Below are 20,664 nucleotides of genomic sequence, written 5' to 3'. Positions count from 1 at the left end.
AAAACTAAGGACAAAAGTCTGAGGGAGAGGTATGTAGACTGGCCCAAAGGAATGGCACGAAGTCCGCAGCCCATCAGGGAGCACCCACTGCAGGGGCTCTCCCTACCACCAGTGGGGAAGGGTGGCTGTGCTGGACAAAGGGCCAAGAACAGAGCGGGTGTGCAGAGAGACGTGATGGGTCCTCACTCGTCTAGCTAACGCTGCTCCGGAACGCCCAACCTGCTGGCTGCGGAGACCAAGGAGATCACCCAGACTTGGTAGCAGGCTGTTTACAGTAGACATCGTCCACTCTGGGGCACAGAAATTTGTCCTTATGGGATTGATACTTAATACAAATTTTCTGTATATAGACTCTAAACATATTTAATAGTTGTATTGCAACATCTAAACTTCCCTGGTGGCTCAGATGGTAAAGAATCTGCCTGCAATGCAGGCGACCCAGGTTCGATCCCTGGGTTGGAAAGATGCCCTGGAAGGGGGCATGGCAACCCACTCCAGTATTCTTGTCTGGAGAATCCCATGGACAGAAGAGCGTGGTGGGCTACAGTCCATGGGGTCACAAAGTGTCAGACACAAATGAGTGACTAACACACACACACACTCACATGCACACACACACATGTTGCAACATTTATGGCTCAACAAAGGCAAGGAAAATAAGGGCTCAGTTTTCAGATATGAAGGTCAACGTCACCCCACCAGGACACCAACCCAGACCAGGATCCCCTGGGACGTGGAGTCAGGAGTAACCTTCCTGAAGCACAAATTTGATCCTGTCATTCACCTGCTTAAAATTCTTAATAGCTACGTATTGACCTCAACAGAAAAGTCCAAATGATTTCTCTGCGCTAAGAGAGTCTCTGGGGTCTAACTTCTGCTTCTTTCCACGTCTTTTTTGCCACTGCCTCCCCGCAGTCAGTGCCAACAGAGCTGAACTGCTTTCACTTCCTCAAGATAGAGCAGGCTGTGTGCTGCCTCTCAGCCCGAAACCCCCTCTCCCGACTTGGTTAATGCCGACTCAGCCTTTTGACCTCAGAGGAGCACCTAGTGTTCTTGGGTGCTTTCCTAGATGCTCCAAGACTGAGTCAGTGGCGGGTGTGCCCACTCACCCTTCTTCCTCACTCTTGCTGAAACACTCACTATATTGCATTGCTTGTCCCTGGATCCCTATTAGACTATGAATTTCCCAATATTCCGGGAACCCAGCAAAACTTAGGCACCTGATGAGAATTCATGAAAAGAAATAATAAGTGAATCAGGCACTTTTCTTTTCTATTAAATTGTTTACTATCCTTTGTATCATTTAAGAAGATGAGTGTGCATTTTTTTCTCATGCACTTCTCCGATGTACTTAAGAAGTAAAATAAAATGGAAGATGAATGGCGTGAAACTGATGGGAAACCTTACCTGAGTAAAGTTTATTTCATTGGGCTTAACCTCTTATAGTCATCTTTAAGGAAAAACAGATTAAATCCATATATAGGTTCTCATTCGTTGAATATTCTCCTACATTTTTACATTTCACAAATCCCAGGTTATATTTTTACCACAACAGTGTACTGCAAAACTGAACACTCTGCCTCTTGACCTCTTGACACTCTCGCTGGTGGCCTTGAATTTTGTGACATCATAATTAGAATTCAGACTTCATAGTGACTGACAGAGAACAGCAACTCAGTACAGCTGTTCCCTTCTCAGCTGCTGACATGGGGTCCTCAGGGGATACTGGCAGTCCTTTTCCCAGAAAAGTGTCCGAAATATATCTGCAATGGGTACATAAGAATCTCCTGAAATGAGAGGAATAAAATTCCCTCTGCATCTTGACCCAAGTAAGACCTGTTGTTCAGTGAAGATCAGTCAGGGTTTATTGGGAGAGAGAAAGAACAGCATGGAAACAGAGCCTATACATTAAGGAGATTAGGGTCCCAAGCTTTGGACTCAGACATTTGGATTCAAATTCTACTGCTTTAAACCTCTCTAAGCTTCAGTCCTTTCATGGACAATGGGGATAAGAACGTCCACTTCAGATGATTGTTGGGGAGATTGAGTAAAATATCGGATGTGGAGTTCTCAACAGTCTCAGTGCACTCCTAGGAGTTATCACGGCTGAGTTCTCACAAAACTGGAACATAAGAGACTCTGATGGAAAGAGTCTTAGGAACCAGAATATTCACAGAGGGCTGGGGCTTGAGAAAAAGGGGGATTTAAGAGGGACTGAGGGGAGTGTCTCCCTTGTCTCTAAGGTGTGTGCTAAATCACTTTAGTCTTTGTGACCCTATGGACCGTAACCCACCAGGCTCCTCTGTCCATGGGATTCTCCAGGCTAGAATACTAGAGTGGGTTGCCATGCCCTCCTCCAGGGGATCTTCCCAACTCAGGGATAGAACTCCTGTCTCTTGTGTTTCCTGTATTAGGCAGGGTTCTTTACCTTGAGCGCCACCTGGGAAGCCCTGCTCTAAAGCAGTTTATATCAAACCAGAGCTTCCGATCTGGGGTTTGAAGATCAGGCAGTCATCCTAGAATGCAGCAGTGCAGAAATGAATTGTGATAAGCCTAGTTATTTGATGGACAATATTCTCAGCAAACTGCAGGGGAGAGATAGCAGGAAGACCCATGGCTAATGCACAGCTTTTAAAGGGTTTGCATAACTCACTGGGACACATGGATGTTTTCTGCTTTTGCCTACTCATAAAGAGATAATAAGCACAGTGACTCACTGTCAGGCAGAAAACTTGATTAACCTTTTTTATTCTTCCCCCAGCAATAAGCAGAATCGCAGTAGATCATTTCTTCAATGCAATCCTGGAGTAAACTGGAGGTTAATTTCTCATTAATTCATTTCAACTTTCCCATGGTTAAAATATACTGCCACAGAGAGAGTGACACAGATCGGCTTTAGAACTTTTCCTGATGTAAGGATTTAAAAAATGCACACCCATAAATAAAACATCGTATTTCCTACGCTCATATACAAAGGCTGAAATGATCAATATGGAATTAGTCCTTTGTCATTCCCCAAACACTTTTATATCTAATATTTCATTTGTACCGAATGACAAATACCATCAGATGGGCGAGGAAAATATTATCTTCACATTAAAGATGGGGAAACTCTGTCTCTGAGAGATTATCTGATTTGTTCAAGGTCACAAAGCTAGTGAACAAAGGAAGGAACAAGTCCTAAGATCCTAAACCAAGATAAAGCTGCAGTGGGCCTCATCGCTGCTGTTGCCGCGTGTACATGCAATCCCATGTGTTCCCATGGATTTTTATTGTAGCTGTTTCACAGGCAATGCTGCAGTATGGGAGTTTAGACAAGGGCTTACAGGCAGACATCTCATGGCCCATGAATAGAGTGTGAATATAACTGGAAAATGGAATACTGCTTTCTTGATCTTTGTCTATGCAGCTTCGTCCTCTGAGAGGCTGACCTTATGAACCATAATGAGACTTCTGCTTTTGGCTCCCTGGTAGGTAGGTCATCCAATAGAGACTTTCTGCGGAAAAGTAGAGGGAAGGGCGAGAAGTTCTGGGGACTTGTTTCCCCAGCTCCCGTGTTGAGGCTGCACCCTCACTGAAGGTCACAGCCTCAGCCCAGCTGCCCTCTCCAGTCAGGTTTGAGGACCACGCCCCCTTGCCCCTCAGGCCCAGAGGTGTCAGGGAGCCCAGATGTTGCTACCCCTGGGTGCTGCACCATCCCCGTGGCTCCACTACCCTCTGACCTTGCTTTTGTAAATATCTCTTTGAGATGGTTGGACGGCACCATTGACTCAATGCACCCAAGTTTGAGCAAACTCCGGGAGATGGTGAAGGACAGGAAGCCTGGCGTGCTCCAGCCCATGGGGTCTCAAAGAGTTGGACACGACTGTGCGACTGAACAACAGCAATATTTAAACTCTCTCAGATCATCTGAACCTGAGTGAGCCCTCCATTGCCTGCCAGTATCCTTCCTGACATTACCTTCTGGAGCTAACATTGTTGAAGGTTTCTATTCCCTGAAAAGAAGTCCAATCTTCCCCTTTTATAAGCTTAAAGAAACTAACCTTTCTTTCAATTGCGAATAATACAAGGCTTGTGTCTGGTGTCACAGTGTACCTGGACCCCAGAGCCCGGAAGGATGCCATCACAGAAACACTCTTTTCCCTCCTCCTTTCGGTATTAGTATTCTGATTTTCCCTTGCGAAGCCACTCTTTCTTCTCCTTTCAGTCTCTGAGCTTAGGGTGTGACTATCTTACACTCCAGGAGCAGGCCTTGTCTATGAGAAAAACTCTTAACCACAAAGACTGGGAAGCAAGGGCAGGGGAACCAGAATCACGAGTCAGGAAAGAGAGTTCTCTCTTCTCCCTGGACTTCCTAAGCTGTGGACCCTCAACCTGGAGGTGCCAGTGGCCATCTCTGATTTGATGTAAAAGCTAAAAATAGCAGAAGGGGAAACAGAAAGATGGTGAAAAATGTCTTCCTGGCGCACACTGAGTTGAGCATTTGAATTCAGCCGCATCTGAAATTGCCCCTGGACTTTACTTTTCTGGACCAATAAGCTTCACCACCCCACCCCCACCCCCACTGCCGGCTTTGACAATTTGCTTTGTCACCTGCATTCAAAAGGATTTGCAGCAGAGGCAAAACCTCCTGATGTGGGAGACACGAAACGTCTTACAGTTTCGGTCGTTTGGAAGTTATATAAATTGTTTCCCATTGTGACTCTTCATCTATGATACAGGTTTTTGTAGGTGATGTTCTTCAAATGCCTTCCAAGAGTGGAATATGGAGGAGGAGTAAAGGAGGCCAACCTTCCAACTCAGAAATAAGAGGCAAGTCTTGCCTCCAAGTGAGATCCCTGCACATTCCGGACAGTGAACAGGTAGCCTTACTCCCCACACAATAGAGGCTGCTGCAGAGAAAGACCACACCCAGTCCTCGGCAGTCCCATTGATATTCCTAGGAGTTCCCATCTGTCTTCCCTTCTTCAACTCCACCAAGAACACGATGTAATTTTCATGATATCTCTCTTCAAATCTAATTAGCACATCGGATGATCACATAAATATTCAGTGCCAGGGTAAGCTGATGTGCTAGGTATCGTGGTCATTAGCATTCTATCTTTATGTGCATCCTCCTTGGAAGGGACAATTCATTTTCATCAAATGGATGCCGGGTTGAGTTTTGAAGCAAAGAGGGTGGAAAATTTTGGAATACGTCATCTTCCTTATTATCTATCCATCCATTCTTGCAGCACCCAATGGCCAGGATACTGTTTCTGGGCTCTTCCCAGTAGCTCTATTTTCTGCTATTATTTTCCAGTGGAAGACACTTTAGCTTGAATAAACTAGGCTTATACAAAATGAAGAAACAAACAAACAAAAAACCTCAAAATGAATGTAACAGCAACATCCTGCCCCATCTGCCAAATTTTTGTTGAGTTTCAAGGACACAGTTTTAATCAAAATGTGGATGTGGGGAAGAAACTATTACATTGTCTCCTCTCATCCCCACTGAAGGTGAGGAGAAGACTGAAATTTGCACATTGAGGGTATTTTAGTCTCTGCTGGCTTAATGTCCACTGCATGTGTGAAATAGACAGCTAGTGGGAACCTGCTCTATCGCAGGGGGCTCGGTGTGGTGTTCCGTGGTAACTTTGATGGATGGGATGAGGGTGGGCTGGGAGGGAGGTCCACGGCGGAGGGGATAGATGTACACGTGGAGCTGATTCACTTCGTTGTTCAACACTGTGAAACCTATGCCCCGATAAAAAAGGTAAACATTCTTTTAGAAATTTGATTAGTATCTTTTGGGTAAACAGCCAAATTCAAGATTCCTGTTTCTTCTCGGGACTCGTCTTAGATAGCCACAAGATGGTACCTTGTGTTAGCAAAAGCGGTGGGGTTTGGCTGCTCGCACCCCCAAAAGCCAATAAACAGGCCAGGCTGGTGGACAGGAAAGCTTGCTTCATTTCAGAGGTTGGCAACTGGGGGTTGGAGAGAGAGTGGACGTCTGTCCAAAGATGGACTCCCCCAACTGGCACCAGTGGGGCAAGAGCTTTTATAGACAGAGGCAGGGGGCTACGTGCAGAACAGCACAGTCAGCTCTGACAGTCATCCTCAGATTGGTCAGCAGTGGTCTGACCAGCATCATCTTGCTTGTTTCAGGTACAGTTAATCTTCAGTTGCAAGGTTGGTTTATTTCTGTTTCTTTGAGGCCAATTCTCGGAATTGCGGCAGCTTAGGTCAAGGCTACAGTCTGGTCATCGTGGAGTTAACTCCACCCGGTGGGGCTTCAGTGTCTATAAGACAGCTCACAGGGTACGGCTCAGAATATTATCTACAGCCCTTGCTGCTGCTGCTGCTAAGTCGCTTCAGTTGTGTCCGACTCTGTGAGACCCCATAGACGGCAGCCCACCAGGCTCCTCTGTCCCTGGGATTCTCCAGGTAAGAATACTGGAGTGGGTCGCCATTTCCTTCTCAATGCATGCATGCATGCTAAGTTGCTGCAGTTGTGTCCAACTCTGTGCGACCCTATGGATAGCAGCCCACCAGGCTCCCCTGTCCATGGGATTCCCCAGGCAAGAGTACTCCAGTGGGTTGGAGGAACCCACGTAGCCCTTGAGGAGGAACCCAAAGTCCTTGACTGTGCTTAATGAGTACATTATTATTATTTGGTTTCCTTTGATTGCTTTCCTTCATTTTTGCATGTTCTCATTTATCTGATTAAACTTACTCTTTGACTAACTTTTCCACGGGCGGGAGGCTGGCACAGGAAGTGGTGGAGGTCGTGGTGGGAAGGGACTGGACCACAGGGTCTTGCTCTGTTTCCCTGCGTGGGAAGGGAAGCTCCTGTGTCCTCTGTGATGAGGAGGAGGGTGCTGTTCCCCTGCAGTCCTGTGTCATCCCCTGGTCTGCTCTAGCCTTTGAGGCGGTGTCCTGCCCATCTCCTGGGACCCTCCTGGTAGAACCGCTGACCCTGCAGTCAGCGTGACTTGTTCCGTGCTGGCTGTGGGGGTCCAGGGTTTCTCCCTCACCTAGGTGCTCGCCAGAGCTGCAGGTGTGCTGGCTCTCAGCCACCGTTTTCATCCTGGGGATACTCTGGATCTCCGTCACCATCCAGCCTCTGCCCTGGGATCACTCCTGCCCTCCACGCGCCCCCAGAGCGATCCATGCTTTTCCCACTGCCCTCCTCACTCCTGCATCTTTCCACTTCTGGGAGTGATACTAGAGGGGGGACCCTTCCCAGGGCCGGAGAGTGGGCTCCTGTCTAACACTCAGAAATGAATTGTCCCGTAGATACACGCGCTGACAAAGTAAGAGACTTGATTGAGAAGGGGTGCCTGGGAGGTAAGCAGAGTCAGCGAACCAGGAAAACTGCTCTGCCGTGCGCCTCGTGGTCTCTGGTTTTATGGTGACGGGACTGGTTTCTGGATCGTCTCTGGCCAATTACTCTGACTCAGGGCCCTTCCTGGTGGTGCGCACCCTGCTCAGCCAGGATGGATTCCTGCCGGAAGATTCTGAGAGGTAGGTAGGACATGTGGACTGGTGTCTCCTTTCGAACTTTCCCAAATTGTCCCGGTTGGTGGTGGCTTGTTCCCTGTCATAAGACAACTCACGCAAATGGTTACTATGGTACCTGGCCAGGGCAGGCTGTTTCGGTCAGTGTTCCCCAACAGGAGCACATAGCAGTGTTTGGACATCCTCTGTGCCCACCGAGCTGACCTCCGGGCACCTCTCTCAGCACCCTCATGGCTTACCACGGTGTCTGTGTCTCTCTTCCATTGCCATTTTCTCTCTTTTTTTTAAAGAGTTCCCTGAAGGTGGTCTCCTTGCTGAGTCCCCAACAGGACAAGCCCCTCTGCTTCGGCCTTTCCCCCTTGACCTCTCTCCATCTGACCTCAGGGGCATGCACGCTCTCATTCCAGTCTTCTCTACTTCACGGCTTCCTCCTAGAATCAGAAGGATTTAGGAAAGAATCTTTTTACCCAGTGGGGCATCAGCAAGCAACATCTTCTTTCACAGACTGTATTTCTTTGATACCTCCTTCCTTTCTCCTGGGCAGTAAACTGGGCTTTAATGATGACAGAACATCACTCATATGAGAATGGAAAGTGGACTCATTTAATGTCTTCTAAAAACGATTCCGGTTACCTCTAGACTATGCAAAACTTCATGTTCGTTTCCAGAAAGGGAACTGGCTATGGGCTTGGAAGAGACACACAGACGAAGAAAGTGTGGTTTCTGCTCTCAAACAGCTCTGGCCTGGTGGAGGGAGACAGGGGTGGAACTGTTCACAGAAGAACCAAATGTGGCTTGCACCATAGAGCTGTGAGATCAGAGAGGTTGTACAGCATCTTAAAATTGCGCAGCGTTCAGTCTAACTGCTTTCTTTCAATTCTGCAAGTTAAAACCATAGCCAGAAACCTACCTGAACACAGTTTTTGAAAGATAAAGATGTCTGTCTTTTAGCAAACTTCAGGTAGGGACATGCATTGGGAATAGGAGGGACCACAGACATACTCATTGCCTGTGGTTGGGTACAGTTGTACCTTCACTGTTTTTATCTGAGTGTGTTAGTCGCTCAGTTGTGTCTGACTCTTTGTGACCCCCTGGGCTATAGCCTGCCAGGCTCTTCTGTCCATGGAGTTCTCCAAGCACGAATACTGGAATGGGTTGCCATTCCCTTCTCCAGGGGATCTTCTCAACCCAGGGATCGAACTCAGGACTCCTGCATTGCAGGCAGAATCTTTACCATCCAAGCCACCAGGGAAGCCCTAGTTGGTCGTAACTGAGGAAGAAAGGCCAGGGAGAGGGTGCCATGAGATCAGAGCAGATATCTCAACAAGTGGCCCTCCCTCCTCAAGGATACTGGGAAGCTCATCAGAAATACAAATTCTCAGACCTCACCCCGGTCCTGATGGGTCAGAATCTCTGGGAATGAGGCTTTATAGATAAAACCTACCCAGTTTTTCCTTACTATGTGTGTGTCCTGTGGGTGTCGTTCACTGCTCACCCGAAACACTCCGCTTCTGGCACTTCTGGTCACCAAACTGACAACAAGCAATCCTCTGCAACACCAGCTGGGCATCCTCCAGTTTAACTCAGTTCTGACACTATCTGCTTGGAGACACAGCGTCGGAGGCCACAGGTTGAGGACTCAGTCCCCGAACACGCTCCCTTCAGATGCCTGTCACCAGCATGAGCAGCCCAGGGTACCCATGACTTCTGACCAACTTGACTACAAATCAGAGGCTCCTATGGGCTTCCCTGGTGGCTCAGATGGTAAAGAACATACCTGCAATGTGGGAGACCTGGGTTCAGTCCTGGGTCTTTTCCAATGAGTCAGCTCTTTGCATCAGGTGGCCAAAGTACTGGAGCTTCAGCTTCAGCATCAGTCCTTCCAATGAATATTCAGGATTGATTTCCTTTAGGATGGACTGGCTGGATCTCCTTGCAGTCCAAGGGACTCTCAAGAGTCTTCTCCAACACCACAGTTCAAAAGCATCAATTCTTTGGCACTCAGCTTTCCTTATAGTCCAACTCTCACATCTGTACCTAACTACTGGAAAAACCAGAGCTTTGACTATATGGACCTGTGTCAGCAAAGTGATGTCTCTGCTTTTTGATATGCTGTCTAGGTTTGTAATGGTCCTCCTTCCAAGAAGCAATTGTCTTTTAGTTTCCTGGCTGCAGTCACTGTCCACAGTGATTTTGGAGCCCAAGAAAATAAAATCTGTCACTGTTTCCACTTTATCCCCATCTGTTTGCCATGAGATGGGACCAGATGCCATGATCTTAGTTTTTTGAATGTTGAGTTTTAATCTAGCATTTTCACTCTCCTCTTTTACCCTCATCAAGAGGCTCTTTAGTTCCTCTTCGTTTTTTTTGTCATTAGAATGGTATCATCCACATATCTGAGGTTGTTGATATTTCTCTTGTTGGGTAGCAAGGTACAAAAAAATTATATTGCTTGTGAATAAAAGATATTTTCACCTCTTCCTACTTAAACTGTCTCATTGGGTTAACTCAGCTACTTTGGGCTGAATGCTGAATCTTTCAAATACACTCCATCTCTCCTAGCTCCTCCCATAAAGGCTGTGGAGTGAAAGAGGTTTACATTATTTTGCGGTGGCAGGAGAAAGGCAAGGTTAAGCCTCTCACATGGCATTCTATGCAAATTAGAAAAAAAAATGTGTCTTCCTTAAGACACTTTCCTTTCAGTGGTGGAACATTTTCACACTGATCTTGTTGGAACACAGTGCTGCCATATGCTCTGAAACTGCCATAATGAACGTGCAAATCTATGATGTCCATGGAACGTGAGCTGCCCTATAGACACCGGCTTTCTTGTGCAGTGCGCAACCTGCACAGCTGTATGCTAACCTCTAGCTTTGTACCCACTGCTGTGCATCAGGGTGAACACATAACTTCCCCCAGAGGCTTGCAGCTGCCTGCAGGGAAAGCACATTCTTTGTCTTAACTATTCTCACAGGACACACGCACACTCTGAAGTTTCTGAGATTCAGCAGAAACTCTCCAGGCCAAGAGGTTCAGCATTTGCCTCTGAGGTCCTCATTCTACTTTTTGTTGCCTCCTCCCTATGGCCCACTGGGGTCAGGTGGCCAGGCTTTTCCACTTCCTTGTGTAACAGGAACTTTGGTTTATATCAAAACTGCATCATCACTTCCCTTGGCTTAGAGAAAACTCCAAATTTAAGTCATCCGTGCCTGATTCTTGATAGGAAATGGGAGCGCAGGGGATTTCAAAATTCTTTTCTTTCTCCATAATGTCTGACTTTTGAGACGTTGCTCTCTAGAGACAATTAATACTGGCTTCCTTTTTCTAACTAAAATTCCGCCCCCCACCTTCCTTTTCCTGAAGCACGAAAACTCATGCTTCAGTGGATAGGTCCCTTGGGTAGCAGTATTTTCTAGATTTGAAAATCTATCAGGCAAGCTCTCACAAAAAATTGTATTAGTGTATCTTTTTCATGTGGTACCTTATTGAGGGCTGTAAAAAGAAGGCCAGAGACTCAGATGTCCTGAGGTTTTCCTGAAAGCTCCCTGATGTGAGAGCCTTCGTGGGCCTTTTCTGAGTCCTGGGTCATAGCAGAAAATGGTTTAGGTAGTTGTTTGTTCTGCAGCCATTCAATAACAAGGGCCGGAGAAGGCAATGGCACCCCACTCCAGTCCTCTTGCCTGGAAAATCCCATGGATGGAGGAGCCTGGTAGGCTGCAGTCCATGGGGTCGCACAGAGTTAGACACGACTGAAGCGACTTAGCAGCAGCAGTAACAAGGGCTGCTAATTTCGTAAGCTGGAGCTGCCCCATCGCCCTCTCCTCAGACCTCTGCAGCCGTTTACTGACAGTCTTCGCCTGTAACTTACATCACCCTTACTTCCACATGCCACATTCTGTTAGGACCTGTTGGGGTTCAAGAAAGGGCCTGACTCAGACTGACTTGGAGAATAAGGAAGCTGATATGGCTCGTGTCGCTGCCCTGTGCAGAGACTCAGTGCAAGAGCAGACCCAGCTTCAGTGCTCGGAGTCCCTGAGTTCTTGTGGCTTCCACGTGTTGGCTATTTCATGATCACAGAATGGCCGAGGAAGTTCCAGGAGACTCGTCTGCATATGACGCAAGTGAGTGAGTAAAGTCGCACGGTCGTGTCTGACTCTTTTCGACCCCATGGACGGCAGCCTACCTCCGGAGTGAAAGTGGGAGCCTTTGTGCAGCGTTCTAAGTTCACCCGGACACACTGAACCAATCACTGTTCTTGGGGATTGAGATATTTTTTTTAATTAATTTTTTTAAGTTGGAGGATGATTGCTTTATACTGTTGTGTGGGTTTCTGCTGTACAGCGACTCCAATCAGTCATAACTATACATATCCCCTCCTCATGGCCCTCCCTCCCACCCTCCCTACCCCTTCCACTCTAAGTCATCACGGAGCACAAGGCTGGGCTCCCTGTGTTACACAGCAGCTTCCCACTAGCTATCGATTTTACACATCAGCTCAGTTCAGTCACTCAGTCGTGTCCAACTCTTTTCGACCCCATGGGCTGCAGCACACCAGGCCTCCCTGTCCACCCCCAGCTCCTGGAGCCCGGTCAGGCTCACGTCCCTTGGGTCGGTGATGCCCTCCCCCGTCTCAGCCTCTGTCGCCCCCTTCTCCGTAGTGTATGCACGTCGATGCTACTTTCTTAGTTCATTCCACCCTCTCCTTCCCCTGCTGTGTCCACAAGTCTGTTCTTTGCGTTGCATCTCTGTTGCTGCCCTGCAAACAGGTTCATCATTACTATTTTTCTAGATTCCATATATATGCTTTAATATATTATACTTGTTTTTCTCTGTCTGACTTACTTCACTGTGTATAACAGGCTCTGCTGCTGCTGCTGCTAAGTCGCTTCAGTCGTGTCTGACTCTGTGTGACCCCATAGACGGCAGCCCACCAGGCTCCCCCGTCCCTGGGATTCTCCAGGCAAGAACACTGGAGTGGGCCGCCATTTCCTTCTCCAATGCATGAAAGTGAAAAGTCAAAGTGAAGTCGCTCAGTCATGTCCGAATCTTAGCGACCCCATGGACTGCAGCCCACCAGGCTCCTCCGTCCATGGGGTTTTCCAGGCAAAAGTGCTGGAGTGGGGTGCCATTGCCTTCTCCATAACAGGCTCTAGAAAACCATAATTCAAAAAGACACGTGTACCCCAATGCTCATTTCAGCACTATTTACAACAGCCAGGGAAGCAACCTAGAGGCCCATCAATGGATTGAGTGACTTCGATCAGCTTCACTTATGTACCTGCTCCGCTCCTGAAGCCAAGAACCACATGGGTTTTGAAGAGAATGTCTACCTGATGGATAGGTTTGTGGGTCATTGGCTGGCTTCTGGTCCATCTTGTCAATGAGTTCTGGGCCTCACGATAGTCAGGCAGGCAGCAAGGAGCAACAGAGGTTCAAAGAACTGTTGAAAGCTTAGATAATGCCATTGTCACTGGAGATCATTAGTGACTGGAAACCCAAGTTTCCTCCTTCATTTTCTTAGCATCATTAAATCTCTCTGATTCTGGCGTAAACCTGAAAAAGGACAGCCCAGTAATGACTGAAATGGAATTTCCTGTAGCTTGGTGGTATGTGGGCTGGGCGTTCTAACTAAATGTTTTGTAACACTGAATGTGAGAGAAGAGACACACAAGCCATTTCATAGTTTGCAACAAAATGTAGTCCATTTATGAACATCTGACTATAAATTTAAAGAAAAATATCATGAGCAAAGAATGATAGATGCTAATCCAAATAATTCCTATTTTTAACCAATTTAAAATATCATTGCTAATATTTGTTTCTATTTCACTTTAACAAATGTAAGAGATATTAATTAAAACTTTCTTAAAAGAAAACTCTTTCTCCTTAACCTTATTTTCCCATATAATCTTAAGAATTTTCAACTGAAAATACAAATAGTGCTAAGGGTTTCAGAAACCTAACTCTGGAGTTAGGATTGAGAGTGAAATTGTACCATTTTAGCTGATTCCACTGACTGACTTATTATTTATTCACTTAACAAACAAGTTTGATTATCAAGAGAACACCCTTAGCAACAGCCCTTTTAGGGGTCGGGGCAAGGTTTGTAGAGCAAGAGAAAGAATCCCTGCCTATTCCAGACCCTGCTGGGAAGTTTTTCGCCCAAGGGGAGCCAGGTGAGCGCTGGGAGACGCTAGGCCTTTCCACCTGGCAGTGCTTCGGAGCGCAGGGTGTCCCAGCTCCCTTCTTGGGTAAATGACAGACAAGCATGGAAGGCATTGCCCCAGAGGTTCGCAATAGCTTTCCTTAGCATCAGCGTCATTTCCGTGAGGGGTGGGTGGTATGACAGAGGGCTTTTTGCTATATACGTATTTACAAACGCTAAGAAAGTGTCACAGAGCTGGCACTGTGCGTGCGTCCAGGATTGCCGGATGTCTCTCTATGACATTCCTTCAGAGGCACTTTTTAGTCCGTTATTGCAGGCTTTTGATTCGATGCATTTAATCATCCAAAGAATTCAGAGTTTCCAAGTTAATCTATCTGTTAGGAAGTGTCAATAGTCTTGGAGCCAAGACCAGAAATTGTGCAGTAATTTTGAAAAGGATCCTTTTAGAAGGATGTTTACAAGTTCAATTACATTTCCACGAAGGATCAATGAAATTCTGGGAACCAAAGTTAATATTTTTCACAGCATCGGCAAGTCCAGTCACTGCAGAGCGAGATTTCTTGATTGTATTTGATTTTGCAATTAATTGAGCACACATTTCCTAGATAATGACATTTATAATTTATTCTAAAGCTCGCCCTGAGCGATGGCACAGAGGCTTCTCCAGCCTATTCCTTTATTGACTTGCTTTTTGAACACCTAATTGTAACATTATTTGAGGAATCATAATCTGTTTTTAAATGTGTAAAAATCCACTGGTGCTTCATAAAGAGCTTATGAAAATTGTAGGCAGAGGAAAAGTAAATTATAGGCCATAATATGTTTAATGATATGCAAATGCTGTTAAACTGGAACATGATTGTATTACTATTCTTTGGGGAAGAACAGATTTAAACAATTCAAAATAGCAGATGTAAGTTTTTAGTGCTGAGATCTAACAATAATAAATTAGAAATGGAAAGTCATACATATACTGAATTACATCTTGACTTTCATTTCATCACCATAGACAAAACTGCAAACGGCTCCCGGCTCATATGCTATGTTTCTCTTCCTGTGGAAGGTGGCCAGTGGGTAAGATAACTAAACTAGAACAAGTCATCAGCGTTATTGCCACAATCGTGCAGAAATTATGCAACTCAGTCTGTGTTCTCTCAGGTGTAAACTGACCAATTTAACCAGCTTGGAAGAAACAAAAAACAAACTAGAATGACACAGGGAATTTGGTCTCGTCTTTGTTGTTACATCGTGTCCCACTTTTTGTGACCCCAGGGACATTAGTCCCCCAGGCTCCACTGTCCATGGAGTTTTCCAGGCAAGAACACTGGAGTGGGTTGCCATTTCCTTCTCCAGGGAATCTTCCCAACCCAGGGATTGAACTCAGGTCTTTGCAGCAGGTCTGTTTCCCAGCTAAGCCACCAGGGACACCCAAACCAAGCGAAACTATCTAATGGTTACCAAGCTCTCTAGAAAGCAAAGAAATAAAGAATACAAACTGAATTTCAGCACTTGCCCCCATTCACTTCCAATTCACAGGGAATCTTGCTTGTTTCTTGGTTGTAAAAATGTCATTCTAAACTCCTCTCTGCTTTTGGGGAGTGGCAGCTGTGAGCTACGAGGTCCTGAATAGAACGTGATCACCACCTGCTGGCTACAGACAGGGATGCTCTGTGAATTTTCTTGGCCAGCATCAAGTGATGTCAACAAGGATCTTGGAAGAAGAAGAGGACTCTTAACTTCCGCATCACTGCCCTTCACCCTCGTTTGACCCTGTGTTGCTTTCGTCGGCTAATTCCTGCACAAAAGGGGCATTCACCCAACGCAACTGAAAACCAACCTGTCGTGCTCCGCAGAAAGGGCGTGGAATGCCAAAGAATAAAAGACAAAAAATTTAACTTGAATCAGGTATTTACACTGTGAATGGAGAATTAAACTGGACAGCCCTGCTTTCTTTTAAACTGACCTTCTATTATCTCCCCCCAGAGGCTGTCTGCTCAGGACATGTAAATAAAAGCTCCCAGTCAGACCTGGATATTTTCAGAATAGCAGAGCAAGGGAAACAACGTGTATACGAGTTTCCTTAGCACGGCCTCCTTGGCAGCCACTTTGGGTTGAAGGAAGAAGATGGGAGGAGGGAAGAGGAGGGAAGAATCTTTGCAATGTCTCCCAGCTGCTGATTCAGTAAACAAGGAAATAAAACACCCACATGTGCATTATTTCAGAAGGCAAAGAGGTCACATGTGTCCTTGTTGGTATGGTTGTTGTTCAGTCGCCAAGTTGTGTCTGACTCTTTGTGATCCCACGGATTGCAGCACGCTAGACCTCCTACAAAACAGTACAAAAATAGAGTGAAAGGTCTCAGGGAATTTTTGCCCATTTGTTTTTGTGAGATGATGTGGGTTGCTTGTGTGTGTCTATGAATGTGTATTATTTGTGTGCTGTTCTGTCTATTGTAGGAACAGACTTCTGATTCACAGCAGGGTCACCTGAAGAACCTAGACAAACACACCTCTTATCACAAAGAGCTTCCTGGGTCAGGGTGTTATAATAGCTGCTGTGTTTCCATAGCAACATGTGGATGGGTTTCACCAGAAAAGAGCAGAAGCCCCATGCGTGAATGACTGATGACAGTGATGCCTGGGAAAGCAGAGGCCCAGGAGAAGATAGACACATTATAAAACGAAATACCTACATGCTATGTATTACAAATTCCACTTTAAAACAGGTACTTTCTAATTAAAAGTGGATAAAGTCAAGAGAAGTAATTGGCAAATAATTGCTTATTTGATCATAACATGAAATATTAGAAATATGGTATCTCAGGGAGAATGTTTAGCTTAAATTGGAAAAAGGGAAAAAATCAGGTTGCAAAGGGAGATTTTCTCAGGTTGCTCCTGGGGAAGTGATGGTATGTAATTTGAACAAAATGTGGTGGTTATTTTTTATGTCTTTTAACTTGTTCTTCACCTGTGGTGGCTTAGATGGTAAAGCATCTACCTGTAATGCAGGAGATCCAGGTTCAACCCCTGGGGTAAGAAGATCCCCTGGAAAAGGGAATGGCTACCCACTCCAGTATTCTTGCCTGGAGAATCCCATGGACAGAGGAGCCTGGCGGGCTACAGTCCGTGGGGTCACAAAGAGTCAGACACGACTAAGCGACTAGCACTTAGACATCACCTGTGAAGCTTGCCCCAGACTAGGTACAGAAAAAATGGAGACTTTAAAAACCTGTTCTCGGTCTCTTTACTAGTCTATCCTAGACGTCTAATTGAGTTCACTCAAATAAAAAAATAATATTTTTAAAAAGGAAACAAAAATAAAAAATTTAAGCAAAGTAAAACTGGACTCTGCCTCTCTGTTTATGGTGATGACCATAGCTGCATCTCCTCACAGCTATAAATTCCTAGAAGCAGGCTCTACTGAGAATGTGGAACCAACAGCAAAGCTCCTTCGGTTATCATAATGGACTTGCTGAAACATCTAGAGGAAGTAACCACAGCCATGGTGTGTGGGATCCAGCCCTTACCAGCTCACGTTGCTGTATTCGTACTCCTAGAGTCCCTCCAGGGACTATCACTTGGGTCAGGTCAGTTCAGTTCAGTTGCTCAGTTGTGTCTGATTCTCTGCAACCCATGGACTACAGCACTCTAGGCTTCTCCGTCCATCACCAACTGCCGAAGCTTGCTCAGACTCATCAAGTTTGTGATGCCATCCAACCATCTCATCCTCTGTCGTCCCCTTCTCCTTCTGCCTTCAATCTTTCCCAGCATCAGAATCTTTTCCAATGAGTCAGTTCTTCGCATCAGGTGGCCAAAGTTTTGGAGTTTCAGCTTCAGCATCAGTCCTTCCAATGAATATTCAGGACTGATTCCCTTTAGGATGGACTGGTTGAATCTCCTTGCAGTCCAAGGGACTCTCAAGAGTGTTCTCCAACACCACAGTTCAAAAGCATCAATTCTTCAGTGCTCAGCTTTCTTTAAGGTCAAATCCTCACATCCATACATGACTACTGGAAAAACCATAGCCTTGACTGCAGCTAAGTCACTTCAGTCGTGCCCAACTCTGTGCGACCCCATAGACGGCAGCCCACCAGGCTCCCCCGTCCCTGGGATTCTCCAGGCAAGAACATTGGAGTGGGTTGCCATTTCCTTCTCCAATGCAGGAAAGTGAGAAGTGAAAGTGAAGTCACTCAGTCATGTCCAACTCCTAGCAACCCCATGGACTACAGCCTACCAGACTCCTCCATCCATGGGATTTTCCTGGCAAGAGTACTGGAGTGGGGTGCCATTGCCTAGCCTTGACTAGATGGACCTTTGTTGACAAAGTAATGTCTCTGCTTTCTAATACGCTGTCTAGGTTGGTCATAGCTTTTCTTCAAAGGAGCAAGCATCTTTTAATTTCATGGCTGCAGACACCATCTGCAGTGATTTTGGAGCCCAAGAAAGTAAAGTCTGTCACTGTTTCCTTTGTTGGGTATTCCGTCACTTGGGTAGATGTCCACTAATTCTGATGAAGATGAGAATGAAAGTGAAAGTGAAAGTCGCTCAGTCGTGTCCGACTCTTTGTGACCCCATGGACTATGCAGTCCGTGGAATTCTCCAGGCCAGAATACTGGAGTGGATAGCCTTTCCTTTCTCCAGGGGACCTTCCCAACCCAGAGATTGAACCCAGGGCTCCTGCAGGGCAGGCAGATTCTTTACCAGCTGAACCACAAGATATCTAGAGGACTTTGCCCTAAATCATATGAGCATCTTCCTAAAATGTGTTCTCCATGGTTGGTCCCGCTCAAAGGTTTTGACAGCCTGATTTACTTTGGAACTTATCTCACAACATGTTAAATTAGTGGTTTTGTTGTTAATCATTAAGTAGAACATTCTAAGGGGGCCACAAATTTTTATTTGCCGTTTCTTTTGATATAACCAACTGAGGTCAATTTCTAATCAGTTCTCTTTAACAGATCAGCTTAATTACTATCCGTATGATTTATTTCCAGAGGTATTGATTCATGAAATAACTCGTTTTCTCCTTATTCTGGTCTAAATCCAATGACTATCCTGAACTACTCTCCATGTGTATATGCCTTTTGCATCCCTAAAGAAAGATATAGTAGATATAGAGGGAGGGGATATATGTATATCTGATTCACATTGTTCTTCAGCAGAAACTAACACAACATTGTAAAGCAATTGTCCTCTAATTAAAAAAATGCTATGATAAACCATAATGAAAAATACTTGAAAAATAGCGTATATATATGTACAAGCATTACAGAATCACTTTGCTGTATAGTAGGAATTAATAACATTGCAAATCAACTATACTTCAATAAAAATAAACAATAAAAATGAAATGGTATGTTTTTAAAAAAACACAAAGGAGGAAAAGCAACTGAAGTGAATTTGGGGTTCTAGGGCTTCAAGACAGGACTCTGGATAGCAAGGAAATCAAACCAGTCAATCCTAAAGGAAATCAAGCCTGAATATTCATTGGAAGGACTGATGCTGAAGCTGAAGCGCCAATACTTTGGCCATTTGATGTGAAGAGTCAACTCACTGGAAAAGACCCTGATGCTGAGAAAGATTGAACGCAGGAGGAGAAGGGGACAACAGAGGATGAGATGGTTGGATGGCATCACCAACTCGATGGACATGAGTTTGAGCAAGCTCTAGGAGATAGTGAAGGACAGGGAAGCCTGGTGTGCTGCAGTCCATGGGGTCACAGAGTCTGACATGACTTAGCAACTGAATTCAGCTGCTTCCAGTGAACTGTGTGATCTTGGACAAGACAATCTAGGTCTGAATTTCCAAATGTGGGCAAGATTTCCTGGATCTTTTACTTTAACACATATTCAATGTATGGGCTGCCAATAATTTATCAAGAATGAATGAAGCAGCCCAAACTCTTTTAGTTACTCTTCATTTCATTCATGTATCTTTGACCTTTAAGGATTCATAAATGTATCTCAGGGTGCCCAGAAACAATCTACTAATTTTCCAGAAACTTTCTGATCAAAAAAGTGCAAAGATCAGAGAAAGCACCCGAGGCCTCAAAGCAAGGTGGTTTTCTCTTGTGCACCCAAACAATCATGGACAACTTTAACAGAAGATGGAGTCAGTTTGGGCACTACCTGGTTTTTTTCAGCGTATATCTAGAAGTTAATTATTAGTCTTTTTTGTTATTGGATATTTTTTCTACTGTGAAGACACAAATGATACCAAGACATTTGCTAGCTGATCAATTTTGGGTACTAGAAGAAACAGATAAGACAGAGAAAGAAGAGGGAAGAATAGGATAAGAAAATGTTTAAAATTCTTAAAAAACACTTCAGTTAAGAAGAAAAATGATACCTACTTAAAACTTGGCAAAGTAATTTATATAATGAGAAAATATAAATATAAAAGAATATATCAAGATTTCCTGAATACTCTAAAGCCCCAAAGAAGTCTCTGAATGTAAGATTTAAAATAATAAATGTCTTTTTTTGTCTATAGCATATCTTTTTGTCTAGACAGGAAACTTCTGGTAATTTCAGCCATACTGTATGTTTGCTTGCTAAGTTGCTTCAGTCGTGTCCGACTCTGTGCGACCCCATGGACTGTAGCCCACCGGGCTCAGTCGAACCTGCAGGGATCGAACCTGCATCTCTTACATCTCTTGCTTTGGCAGGCGGGTTCTTTACCTCTAGCGCCACCTGGGAAACCTATACAACCGTCCTGTACTCAACAGCAGATTTTGAAAGAACCAAACTTTTTTAAAATAATGATTTTAAAGAAGGTAAAAAGTTCTCTGAGTAGCTGAAGGAAATTTTATAAGGCTCATGTCCTTTATATCGTGGATGAGGCCTTCAGACTCTCACTCAGAGACAATTTACTTTTATAAAGAGCTCTTACAAGCTAGTGACTTAGTGATTGTATAAGGTTCAAAAAGCTTATTAGATCATTTCTCTTGTAACCTCACTACTTAACAGAAAACCTGGTACATAGAATGGGCTCAATAAA

Source organism: Bos indicus, chromosome 10 (genome assembly GCF_029378745.1).
Source record: "Bos indicus isolate NIAB-ARS_2022 breed Sahiwal x Tharparkar chromosome 10, NIAB-ARS_B.indTharparkar_mat_pri_1.0, whole genome shotgun sequence".
NCBI classification, from domain to species: domain Eukaryota; kingdom Metazoa; phylum Chordata; class Mammalia; order Artiodactyla; family Bovidae; genus Bos; species Bos indicus.
This window is presented reverse-complemented; position numbering follows the sequence as displayed.